Raw genomic sequence first — 13,636 nt, forward strand, 5'->3', positions numbered from 1 at the left:
TGATCAGGAACGCATGACAGATGTTTTTAAACTTGTTCTGTTTTTATTCATGTTATATATACGGTTTGAAGGTAATTTAAAGATAAAATTCAAGTTTATACATGGCCATGATTTTCTTCACTTACATTTAAGACTTTTGGGAAAAGTAAGGAGTCAGATGTGCAAGCCTTTTTTTAGCAATACAGAAGCGGGTGACGGTTACATTTGATTGGCAGTTATTTTTAGATCAGTCAAAATAGATGGTATAGTGGTGTATGAAAGGACTTTGTACTTTGTACGGTCTCTCGTTTTTTCTTGCAAGATCATTTATTTTCTGAAAAGATCCTGATCATGTATTACTCAGCTTCTTTGAACATTTTGTGGAGGTTATTTCAACCGAAAAGACCTTTTATTCTTTTTTTATGTTAGAGTGGGGGGTCTGTTTTTGCAGACGACAAATGAGCGACCGGAATCATGATTGCAAGTTGTTCGTCCCTGGGGAGAGGTTCCAAATCGCTAAATATTATTTCCTACAAGGGCCGTAGTTTGAATATACATATAAAATATCATAAAATGTTTATATTTTCCGAAAGTATAAATGGTACATATATCATCATGAGTTGTAAATAGGACGCAATGGCGTAGTGGTTAGCGTGTCGGTCTATGAAGTAGACGATGCCGGTTCGAATCTTACTGCTTTCTTTTTTTTTTTATTGCGTATTTACTATTTATTTGTATTTGATATAAAATAATATCTGTCGACATTTTTCATGAAATAATTGCAGCAGTGACTCGCTGATTGCAGTGTTAAAAAAATACTTTTCGACTTTTAATACATGATGCTTGTAAATATTCTGTCTTGCAGAATACATAAATGCGACAAGATTCGATAATGCATTTTTTTTCGTCCCATGGGTGTACATTTTTAAGTGAAACCTGAAAATTATTTATTTCTGCAAACGATTACAAGAGATGGTTATGTACCGAAAGTACGGATAAGTACATATTTTTCACGTATTATCGGACAGTTCGTCGTGGCGATGTGGTTAGTGTGACCAACTACAAAACAAGCGATAGTGGTTCGATGCCGGATTTTTATTTTCATATTCAACTGTGGACATGTTTTTACTATTTATATATTGTATTATAGATTATACGAATTTAACTGGAATCAACATGGTGAAATAAAGAGATCAATATTTGCTGTTGTTGTATTTGATGCTGTCTGCTTTTCCTTATATGATATCAATGGTAACTAATTAATATAAGATGCTTTTCTTATAGGGACTGACCATGTTGTACATTATATTTGAGGGGTGTAGAGAGGGTGGGAATCCGGGAATTAGGGGGTGTCGGAACCGGGAGTTAAGGGAACGGGAAAAAATGGGGAGTTCGAGAACCGGGAAGTAAAAGGGAAGGGAACTGCTGACCCCCTGTACACCACTTAAGTGTTATTTTAAAGGGGTGTTTAGGGAGCGGGAACCGGGATGGGCGGAGCGGACAAGGAAATGGAACCTGGAAATAAGGGGGACAGGAAACGAAAGTGAAGGTGGCAAGAACTGCTGACCCCGTGTCCACCTCCTGAATTTATATTCTTGATGAAAATCACTGAGTTTTTAAGCGTTTGCACGATCGAAGCCTGTGTCAAAGAATTGATATTTAAACAAAACAAACAAAAAATATACCGTCATTTATTAAATACTGTATAGTACACAAAATATCCCTGCAATAAATCATATACAAAGTATTACATGTACATTGTAATTTCAACAAAAAGTATGCATAAGATAGGATACGATTTAATAAATGTCTCATGTAAGTAGATTGATTTTGAAAGACCTAACCAACATGGAATTCATGGGGAGCTTAAGTACATGGAGAGTGAGTGAAAATTAAAATGGCGGCTGTTTATTTTTTCGGAGATGGAATTTCTACTTGAAATGTATCCATTTAGTTTATAACTGATCTATTCCTATCATAAAACGACCTCCAACCATCAGTATTATGAGCCTTAAACCAACCTCAATACATCTGGTGAAACGGACCGGCAGTAGGGGATGATAGATCTTCTTTGAGATGGTACAACGTTCAAAAGCAAGTTATCGACCATCTTTAATAAAAGTATTCACAGATTTATAGAACATATTTTCTAAGATTCTGCTGGTGTTTTGGGACGTATGTGATTTTGTTGGACATTACTAAACTTTCGAAAAAAGTGAGTTATATATTTTATTTAATCATCGACAATCAAAAACGTAAACATTCCACCACCGATTAAAACTCACTTTCATAACGGTTTGTTTGTTTGTTGGGGTTAAACGTCCGAGCAGCAATATTTCAGCTATATTCAGACGATTTTCATAACGGTAAAATCAGTATATTAACAGCCAACAGGTTTCGTCACGAGTTACGGGTTTGGACTTTGGACTTTATCGGAGGCGGTCAACTGGGTAACGGTGATTAATAGATTAACTTTCTAACTCTTAAGACGAACTCACCTTGACAAGGACATTTAACGCCGTCGTGATTATAACCTAAAGTATTTATAATTTATAATTAGTGTATTGCGGATGGCGAGAAAACAGTCTAAAGCAAAGCGAAAATTTATTGAAGCAGATTCTTCTTTTGATTCACCATCGAAACAACCTTATAAGAAAAGTAGCAAAAAGCATAGCAAACATTGTGTCGATAGCGATCAAAGTGATATTGAAATTATGTCCTCGAAGAAAACTCCAGCTAAGCCGAAGCAAACTCAACAACAACAGAGCACTCCAAATATGTATCCGTATCCTTATAACCCCCTTATCCTGCTCCCCCACCGGCGCATTTCAACCAGTTCATGCCACCGTCATGGCAGCCCGCACCCGCAACACCTGGTACTGATAATAACATATTAACTCAAATTATGAATCGCATGACATCAATTGATTCCAGGCTAGGAAAACTCGAAGATATGGACAAAAAACTAGATAAACTTGACGGCCTACGCGAGTCTGTTGACCAGTTCTCCCGTATTGAAATATCAGAATCAAGAGTTGGGAAACTTGATAATCAAGTTTTTGATATTCAAAACATGTGTGATGAGCTATCTACAAAAGTCGATGAGTTAAATGCGGAAAAGGATAGTTTGTGGATAACCGTGTCATCTGGGGGGAATGTGAGTCCAGGGAAGGGGTCGAAGTTAAAGAAAGGGCTTGAGGATGTGCAAAAACAAAATAGCAAGTTAAAATCGGCCGTGTCGGAATTGCAATATGAGTCGACTAAAAACAATTTGATATTTTATGGTATTGCAGACCGACCGAACGAGAAGGTTAATCAACTCCTGAAAGGTTTCGTGCGCGATGAAATGAAAGTAAAGGAAGATGTTAGATTCAAAAGTGTACGTCGTATGAACAGCAAGTCAAAACCAAGTTCGATTGTCGCGTCATTTGAAAATTTCAAACAGCGTGAACTGGTCAAGCATTCCGCTTATAAACTGAAAGGATCGCCGTTCAGTATCCTCAAGATGTTCTTGCTACACGCAAACAATTGCTTCCGATTCAAAAAGAGGCCCGCAGTAAAGGAGCGAAGGCGGTGATGGTACGGGATAAACTTTATATCAACAATGAGATAGTAGATCCACTTAACTATCAGCAGCTCATGGCGAACATTAAACCGAAGGAACCCCCGAAAAAGAACCAAAATGGTGAGGAACAAAGTGGCGGTGCAAATATTTTCATGAACTCCGAAACTGAGCAGACCAACGTAAAACAGATTGACAATGGTGACTTTTAGGAAAGCGTAGAGATGATGTGTTAGTTTATAGAAGTTCTAATGATCTAAAACTTTTAGCTTGGAATGTGAATGGCGGTTTGTCAAATAAACTAGATAACATGTCTTTTTTAAATCTTATTTGTACTTATGACATTGTATTTTTGACTGAATGTTGGATAGATAGAGAGCTGTCTATAGATATTCCTGGTTATAAATGTTTTTTTGTATCCTAGACTAAAGTCTAAATCTGTTCAAGGAGGTGGTATAGTAATTTTGATTAGAGTGTTTTGTAAATTTTGTAACCCCAGAAAATTGTATTTTTGATACCATAGTATGGTTAAAGATTAAGAAAGGTGTAATTAGAAAAGACAAAGACGTGTATATTGCCTGTGTGTATACCCCACCAGCTAGGTCGAATTATTATAAACAGTATAATTGTGATGTGTTTGATGAATTAGAAAATAGTATTGAATTTTATACACCGCTCGATGAAGTGATGATTGTTGGTGATACGAATAGTCGAACTGGGGTATTAGATGACTTCGTTCGTAATGAAAGTGTTCATCATACAGTAAGAAACCGACTGAGTGACATATTCAATTACGTACAAGACACATAACTTGTCGGAAGAAGAAACCCTGATTTAAATACAAACTGTTATGGTTCAAAACTTTTGTCACTGTGTAAAGCTACAAACTTGCGAGTCCTGAATGGTAGACATATAAATGGGTATGCGAATGACTTTACATATTGTGGCGCAAACGGAATGAGTGTAATAGACTACCTAATCTTACCTGCGTCATTATTTCCGACGGTCCGTCAATTCATTGTTTCTAACTTAACAACTTTTTCTGACCACGCATTCCTACATATCCAGATTCAAACACTTCGTAATATGGACAATAATAGTGATAATGACTTGCAAGATCGTGAGGGTGTCGAGTACGAACAACAAGATAAATTCAAATGGAATGACAATTACAAACAACAATGTGCCGAGTATTTGCGATTGAATTTGGACAGGATTCAGTTTTATCATGAACGTATTAATTTTGACAGTCAGGTATCGCTTGACAACTCGTTGGGCGACTTTTCCAGTGTGTTAAATGACATTATGTCGCCGTTTTTCAAAAAGAGCACTAGAACTCGAAAGCCGAATCGACAAACTAACGGACCTGAATTTGATAAACCTTGGTTTACGGACCGTTGTAGAGAGCTGTATCATCTTTATATTAACTCTTTGAACATTTTTAATAGAGCTAAAACAGAGGTTAATCATCGAAAGTTAATTCACGCTAAAAAGGAATATAAAACTTTAGAAATTCGTCTGAAACGGGAATATATGCGAAACGAAGGGAACATGTTAGACATGATGCGATTAACTAATCCCAAGCTGTTTTACAGTAAATTTAGGAAGAAATCATCACATAAACAACCATTGCCATTACATACTTTTTATGACCATTTCAAAAACTTGTGTTCGACCGATGGAAATACTGCAGGTGATGACAGTTATACTACAAATACAGACAATGAATGTATTTATGAAGAACTTGATAGGGATATAACTGAAAGCGACATTATAAGGCGATACGAAATCTGAAACGCGATAAAAGTCACGGTCCTGACTGTATACTCAACGAGTACTTCATTGAATACAAGGAAGTTTTTATGCCTTTATTAATCACCGTTTTTAACGGAATTCTACGTTCAGGACTTTTCCCAAACGACTGGGCAAAAGCTATCCTCATACCAGTCTTTAAGAAGGGGGACATAAGCGATCCAAATAATTATCGTGGGATTAGTTTTGTCAGCAATTTCGGGAAACTGTTTACATCTGTTCTGAATCAGCGGTTGATAGAGTGGTCAGAAACGTTCGATATAATAACGGACGCCCAGTTCGGCTTTCGTCCAGGTCTTGGAACAATTGATGCTATTTTCGCCTTGACCTCATTAGTTTTTAAATCTTTGTCAGCTAAAAAACGTTTATACTGTTGTTTTGTAGACTATACTAAGGCGTTTGACACGGTCCAACGATATATGCTGTGGTACAAGTTATCTAACACTAGTATTCAAGGTAAACTTCTTTCTGTGATTAAATCAATGTATTCAAACGTTAGCACTTATGTCAGTGTTGATGGTTTTAATTCTGAGTATTTCAAAAATGAAATTGGATTAATGCAAGGGGAAGTATTATCACCTATACTTTTTTCTTTATATGTGAACGATTGTGAGATGGCTTTTATAAACAGTGACTCTATTCCAATTGATTAAAGAACTTAATTTATTTTTGCTCATGTATGCAGATGATATGGTAATTTTTTCAGACACCATATCGGGTCTTCAAAAGCTACTTGATACATTACATTTGTACACCTCCAGATGGTCATTAAGTGTAAATATAGCAAAAACCAAGATTGTAGTGTTTAGAACTGGTGGCGTTATTTATGAAAATGAGAAATTTTTGTATTTTGATAACCAGGAATTAGAAATTGTAGACAGGTTTAGTTATTTACGAGTACTGTTATAATACAATTTGTTACAGCAGAAACCTTCAGAGCAGGGCAGAAAGTCCGTTTTCGCCTTACGACGAAACATTAAGGATATGTTTCTGAACTATGTAACTCGGTTATCACTTTTTGACACCTATGTTAACAGTGTACTATCCTATGGTTGTGAAATATGGGGTGCACATAAGGCACCTGCTATAGAGCGAATTCATTTAAACTATTGTAAAAATGTTTTGAAAGTGAAAGGTTCTACGAATAGTGTAATGGTATACTATGAGTTGGGGAGATTGCCTTTATTATACACTAGAAAATGTAGAATTTTCAAGTACTGGTTTAAGCTATTGTGTACCACAAACTGCATTTTGAAGAGTTGTTACACATTTCTATATGATGAGCTATTGTCCAAGCAATAAGCTTAAAAATGAACTCTACAGTATTGGTCTTGGTGATATCTGGTGTAACCAAAATTTTTTCACAGATAACAAAATCTGTAATGACTTTCTATTTTTGATCAAACAAAGACTATATGATTGTCAAAAGCAGTATTTTGACAGTTTGTTAAGTACTTCAAGTAAATGTTCTAATTATCAATATATTGTTTTCAATTTTTGTCTGCAATTTTATCTTTCTAAACCATGACCAGACGTATATAAGAAATGTATTACACAATTAAGGCTTAGTAGCCATAATCTGGCTGTTGAGAGTGGTCGGTTTTCTGTAGTGCCTAGACAAAACAGATTATGTAAATTTTGTAAGGATGACATCGAGGATGAGATGCACTTTGTATTGAAATGTCCAGTATATCAGGGTTTCAGATCGTATTTTATTAAACCATATTATTGGAAAAAACCATCAATATTTAAGTTTATACAGTTAATGAGTTCTTGTAATATCAAAGAGTTATTGCATTTGGGTAAATTTATATTTCGTGCTATGAAGTTACGTTCTAACATGTTATAATTTTACACAGTACCTTCTGCTTACTAGTATCAGCTAAAAATTATTAGCACTTATGTATTATAGTGTAACCTATAGTTGTATATGACTTTGGTTAATAAAGATTATTAATGTTTACATGAACTGCTTTAAAACGGGAAACCCCTAAGAAGGGAAAATTGCTTTATTGTCAGTGGGTCATTCTTTTTTGTCTAGACCTACATGTACGCGTTTGATATTAGTTGCTATGTAGGTACAATGTACATGTGGATGACATACAGGCAGAATCTGATATTCGGGCTTCACCATGAAAATTTGTCACACTTTAGAAATCCGTCTGTCCGTCCATCCGTAACAAAATCTTGTTTTATAAAATAGCCTTTTGATATTTAGCATGCGGGCATATCACATTAAGACGATGTTTACATGGGTATGTGGGTATATCATAAGACCACAATACATTGTATGTTGCGTACCGTAGCCTTCGACCTTGCACTTTGAACTGATGGTCAAATCATTAAATTATATGGAATTTACGCGTCCGGAATGACACTTCTTTGCCTTATCAGATATCCTTTTGATATTTGACATGTTGATAGATCACATTATGGCGATATTTTCCGTAATATGGATGTTTCCTGTCAACTCTGAACTTTAATGACCATATGATAAAATATTCGATTTTTGCACACAAAAAATGGAGACTTGTGTTACTCACCTTAGAGAATTTCTAGTTATGTGTTTTGGTTTCGAAAAATTAAATAGAATATTTAAAAAAATACTGTTTTGATAGAGTGCTTTGTTTCTTTATAGTTCATCCTGACATGCCAAATCAACGCAACTATAGCTGGGTCATATGTTTAAAAAGATCGACGCGCTATATCAAATTCTAATCTAAGATCCTATTTAGAGACAATTCTGAATAGACGTGTTTATGATGGATATATAATTTGTTCCAAATGCAGAACTAGAGTTCGTCGCGAAATCAAGGCAAATTCGGTCGAAGATGTGATTTTTGCTAATGATAATTTGGAAAATGAAGATTCGGGAACTAAAACAGCAGAATCTGATATAAGTCCTAAAACGATTCAACTACAGATATTGAGTCAATTTTAACATTTTTATGAACCATATACATTTAAGTGATTGACCGATACTTGTTATTATGAACATGATCAATGAGTTTTTAAAATGAAGTTGGCCATTTAATGAAGCATATGCATTTTTCGGAAATCTACATACTATAAGATGCATATAAAACATGTATGGTATGTCTCTTATAGCTCTACAAAACAATATTCATGAATTTGCAGTTTTTTAGTCCATGTGATATTATCTAACCCAATAAAAAAGAATGTTGTCAGCATTTAATTAGATATAACTATTATTGACATAATATACTCATGGTTGTTGCTATTGAGATTTTTTTTCTGGTCACCATGGAAACCAATGTTGCCTGGTTTAGTTTTGAATAATAGAATTATAGCTTTAGATAGTGATCTTATAAAATACATCATAAAGCTTTATTCATTTTAGAACATGCGAAAATATATCACAATAATGGTTCGTTGCTATGATAATTAATGGTTGCTATGTAACCTTTTGGGTAACCATGGAAGACCTTGTTCCTATGAATAGTTTTTTACAATATAAATTGGGAGTTTATATTATTTTAGTAAAACTGATGTAATAAAAATACATTGTTTAACACTCAATAAAAATATAAAGGCAACATGAAAGAAATGAAAGTTGGTTGCCATGAAAATGAATGGTTTTATGCAAAACAAATGGGTTTTCGGGGGAAAAAGTTGATTTTCTGTTGTAAATGCCATTTACAAAATCCAATTAATTACTCCACATTAAGGTAGTTGTCATATATTCTCATAACAGGACGTAATCCATTGATATTGGCCAATATCTGAAATTAAGAAGGGTTTTCCCCAAGTGTCATGGTATACATTAAAATCCGTTGCTAGGCAACCAAAGATTTTCATAAACAAGAAAAAATTGTCACTTTGAAGGGCTACTATACCGTGCCTTTTAATATGGAATATATGAAGTTATTTGAAGAGGGGGCCAAAAAGGGCCCTTATTGTACCTAATCCTTTGCTTTCTTGGAAATTTTTTTACCCACCCACCATCCCCTTCATCACCTTTGGGGCTACTCATACTTATTCAGGGGCTGGCATAATTTCAGGATATTATTTTCCCCTCAATTCATTATACATCATAGTGTAGGTTTTCTCATGTTTTACAAATTTTAATGTTAGCGGATAAGGATGATGGGCTCTACCACATCACTCAGAGTCGGAATCTTCCACTCTTCTAAGCTTGTTGGGCTCTACCACAAGTTTTCCTCTCTGTCGGATCTACCACAGAGCTATTCATCTAGTTAAGCGAATCATTGGTTAGCGTTGTCGGTTGTCATTATGTACATAGTATCTTAGTCCTCTGTCTGATTTACCACAGTTTTATGTTTAAGTATCTCAGATTAATATTTGTATTTGTAGTTTTAAGTTAAGTTTTTAGGACATGTAGGTTGGTATGAGTTGCCCCCAAGAAGCCAAAGATATTTAGAGTGTATTGTAATTTTTGTTTGTTTTTTGTGTGTTATATATATATACAGTGTTTTTCCTTTTTTTATATGTTTGTATTGGTTAGTTTGATAGTATAAAGTTAAATGAAACATTGCTTTTTAATAAATAGTAATTAACTTAATTGTGTCGTAATGTCTAGAGGGAGGTTTCACCTTAGAGATTATCATTGTGCCTCAAGCTGGAGTGTTAATACTTTCTATTCTCAACTTCATTGAAACTAGCACATGAACTAATACAAGAGAATAGTAAACTTATCATAGTTGTACTTATAAAGAGTCCCCTTTTTTGGATTGGTGTAATATCATACTATGCACTATGTACAATGTATTAAAGATTACAAACATTCTCCCATGCACATGTCCTTTGTTGTGTAAGAGTTATTGCTTGATACAGACATACAGAAAAAACACAGGTCTTATGCTTATGCACAAGAACACACACACACACAAAGGAATGTACAATATATAAATATCAGATTTGCAGGCTTTATTTAATGTGCTGTAATCGTTAATTATTAATTGACATAAGACATGCTCAATTCGTTTTTTATCTGAGGTTTACACAGGTGTACAATGATATACATTCATAATTTGTAAATTGTGATAATTTCATGTAAAGTTAAAAGTTGTAATATTTCTTTATATGTTCATAATAAAATGATTTGTTTGCTTGAACATAGTTTTAGAAGTATAAAACCAAAAAATAAATAAAAATATCTTATGTATATTTTTGCATTTTTTCAGGGGTTTATTCTGGCTAATCCAACATTCTAAAATATATAGGTAAAAATTATAAAATCCATGTAGGAATAGCCAGAGCGGTTGTATAAACAAGGGATTAAGTTTGCGTATACTGTAAAAACAAAACTTTAATTGGAATTCTAAATGTGTTGGAGTTACCTGTCACATTTTTGCTGTATGTATGAAATTTTATTTGGGATCTGTAAAGGTTTCATGTGAAAATTCTTATGAATTTTAGACTAGCAAGTGTTTAGGTGTTATTTAAAGTTTTCTTTTTTAACAAATAAAAAAATAAGATTTTTTTTCACAATTTTATTAAATATTCAATAATCATGATGACAATAAGTCATTGATAATACACACTTTATAAGTACATAATATTCAAGCACTGATAACATTGTAAATAAATGAAAAAGCAGTAAATAAAGTTAAAGTACACATGATTTGTTTAAAAGAATCATACAATAAATGCATAAATAAAACATACAAAGCACAACAGCTCAAGCACTAATCAAAAGTTCACAAGTCTACTCTAGATGCAAAAGATGAGAAGCGGCGTAAGCAAACGACTGATGTGAGTTCCTGGTTCTGTAGACGAATCTTTAGTGTTGTCAGTCTGGAGTCGATCTCTCGGTATTTGCGTTTTCTTGGGACACGTTTACCATCGGCTTGGTACTGGAGCAAGGTGCAGGCATGGACGGGTTCTTCGTTTGTTTATTAATTAACTGAATTTAATTTTCAGTCTCTGTCTTCTTTCCAATATTTCAACATTTTAGGTCTATATTTTATATGTTTATTACCATGAAGAAAGTTATAAATTTGGCAAAAATAGCCCCACATTTCTCTAAAACACATTATAATTTTGCTAATAAAATCTTTAAATCCAATGTTGAATCCCAAATTTACCTGTAAAATTAATTAGGCAATAATTACTAAAACAACAAAACCTACTAAAACAACATCCATTGTTCTCTGCATGTAGGAATATCCAGAATATATATTTTTAAAATGTTGGAATAGCTAGAAGACACTTTTTTCAGGAAACTGAAATTTTCAAAGGAAAAGATAAAGATAACCATTTTTCACAATTCATTTCTAGTTTTTTTTTTAAATCTTAATTTATAGAATAAAATATTTTCATTGGAATTATAGTGTTACAATAATACTTAAGAAGATGTACATAGAACCTCTGTTCATATCGTTCAGGCTAATGAAAATGTATTTTTGTCACTTCTCTTACCATATTGCCATCTATTATAAATGTCTAAAATATTATTGATCACTTTCCCATGAGAACTCTAACTTAAAAAGACGATATTTTTTTGTAGGGGGGGTGCAAAATTCACTATGATGCATGTTGGATATGATATCATACATATGAAACTTCAAAACTACTGAAAAAAACAGCATATTGTTATATTTAAGCATGTCAAATTTACCATGTCTGGAATGGCAAATATGTCCCGTAGACAGTTTATAATTAACTTACAGTGATACCTAATAGAAAACTAGACAACCTAACATATTACTTTTAAACTAGACATGGTGCAAATGACCTTGTAGGTATACACTAAAATCGTTGATTGATAAGGTAAAGGCCGAAGATCTAATGACTGAATACCTACAAGTGGCTGATTGAAGGGGTGCATTGACAGTTTGGGCCAACTTGTTCAGTTGTAGTGCATTGACAGTTGATATGGCCAAATTGTTAAGTTGTAGTGCATTGACAGTTGTTTGGACCAACTTGTTAAGTTGTAATGCATTGACAGTTGTTATGGCCAAATTGTTCAATTGTATAGAACTTTTCTTGGCATTTCTTGATCCATATCAGATGTTCATAAAGCCGACTTCAAATAAAGTTTATGTGAATTGTAATGCATCCATTTCATCCCAAAAATAACCCCTATATACTCTCAGTGGTGAAAAGAAATTACAAGCATGTCGACCTATTTTGGATAAATATATATGTAGAAATGCATATTATTTAAACCTGACAGAGCGTTTTATATGTGTTCATCAAAACTCCGATAAAAAGGATACCCTTATCGTTTAACTCGACATGATTAACAACACGAATGTTATATAAACATTCCGTGAAGCTTAATAAATTTGATTTGAAAACTTTTCATAATATTTCTTTTAAAAGATAATTCTTTTCCCACTTGAACATTAACTGCGTTATTTTATACGTAGATCTTCTCTCAAAGATGTCTTACAGAGTCGAATCCAAAGAGGATTATTTTTAAATATTTAACTAAAAATGCCTGAAATAGTTTTACAAAAAATTGGGAGTTCCAACCGCCGAACTCCCCTCCTTTTCCACCGCTTATTAATTTGTCTCCATCAATCAGAAATTTGTTTTCTTGCCTTTGTTTATATTATAGATACAGCTTTTCATTTCTTTCGTATTGCAAGATTTGTCGTTCGTTTGTTGATCTTACGTTGTTCCGTTATTTGGATGCCTAAGTATTCCCCTTGTTTTAACATTATTTTGTTGATCTTACGCTGTTCCTGGTATTTGAATTCCCATGTATTCCCCGTGATTTAACCTTCGTTTGTTGATCTTACGATGTTCCCGGCATTTGAATGCCCATGTATCCCCCATGTTTTAACCTACGTTTCTTTATCTTACGGTGTTCCCGGCATTTGAATACCTATGTGTTCCCGTGATTTACCTTCGCTTTTTGATCTCACGGTGTTCCCGGCATTTGAATGCCCATGTATTCCCCTTGATTTGACCTTCGTTTGTTGATCTTACGATGTTCCCGGCATTTGAATGCCCATGTATTCCCCTTGATTTAACCTTCGTTTGTTGATCTTACGGTGGTTCTGGCATTTGAATGCCCAGGTTTTTCCCCTGATTTAACCTTTATTTGTTGTTTTATGGTGTTCCCGGCATTGTTATGCCTACGGATTATAGGGTATGTAAGTCTCGTTATGTGACCCCGTGATTTTACGAGAATGGGTCCTTGCCTACCATTCAAAGCATAGAGATTTGTCATTTGGAGAGCGTTGAGTACAGTGTTAAGGGCAAAAATCTTTCTTTGTAAAAAATGCTGATCAAAATGACAAATAACTATTTCTACACGATAAATGTAGTAAGAAAAAACAACCTAAAAGA

This window comes from Perna viridis, chromosome 12, assembly GCF_037379345.1.
Source record: "Perna viridis isolate PV_CMFRI_1.1 ecotype Kerala chromosome 12, ASM3737934v1, whole genome shotgun sequence".
Classification (NCBI taxonomy): Eukaryota; Metazoa; Mollusca; class Bivalvia; order Mytilida; family Mytilidae; genus Perna; species Perna viridis.